Source organism: Mandrillus leucophaeus, unplaced genomic scaffold (genome assembly GCF_000951045.1).
Source record: "Mandrillus leucophaeus isolate KB7577 unplaced genomic scaffold, Mleu.le_1.0 Scaffold994, whole genome shotgun sequence".
Classification (NCBI taxonomy): Eukaryota; Metazoa; Chordata; class Mammalia; order Primates; family Cercopithecidae; genus Mandrillus; species Mandrillus leucophaeus.
This window is the reverse complement of record NW_012110852.1, coordinates 1,359,186-1,359,712: the sequence shown is the minus strand read 5'-3', so window position 1 is coordinate 1,359,712 and position 527 is coordinate 1,359,186.

Sequence of the window (527 nt, the reverse complement as noted above, 5' to 3'; positions counted from 1 at the left end):
GTGTTGAGGGCGGGGCTAGGATAAGGGGTGGGGGTTGGGGCAGGGCCGGGCGGAGCTGAGAGAAACCACTGCGGGCAGGGCCGTGGGAGAGCTGAGCAAGGAGAGGCTGCAGAAGGAGCTCGCGGACTCCCGAGAACCAGCAGGGGGAGGCAGGAGTCCGCTGAGAGTAGGAGGGCGGGGGAGAAAGAAACCGCTGGGAGGGGCTGGAGGCGGGGCTTTGAAAGCAGCTGCGCGAGAAGCAGGACGGGGCTGGGAGAAGCAGGGCGGGGCTGAGGTCCAGAGGGACCGTCTTTTTAACGCCTCTTTTGCAGGTGATGAGAAACGTCCACACTCCTAATGTCTTGCCTCCTCTAAGTCGCCGGACACACAGCCCAACTTCCCTGGCAAACTTGCTTTTCAAACTCTCTTCTCCATCTCAGTCAGGGGCTCAGGTTCTGTAGTGCTGCCATGCTTTACTCCTCTGTCCCTCCCCTTATCTAGTCTCCCGCATTGACTTTATAAGCAAGTTTTGAGTCCCTGCCTCTGGA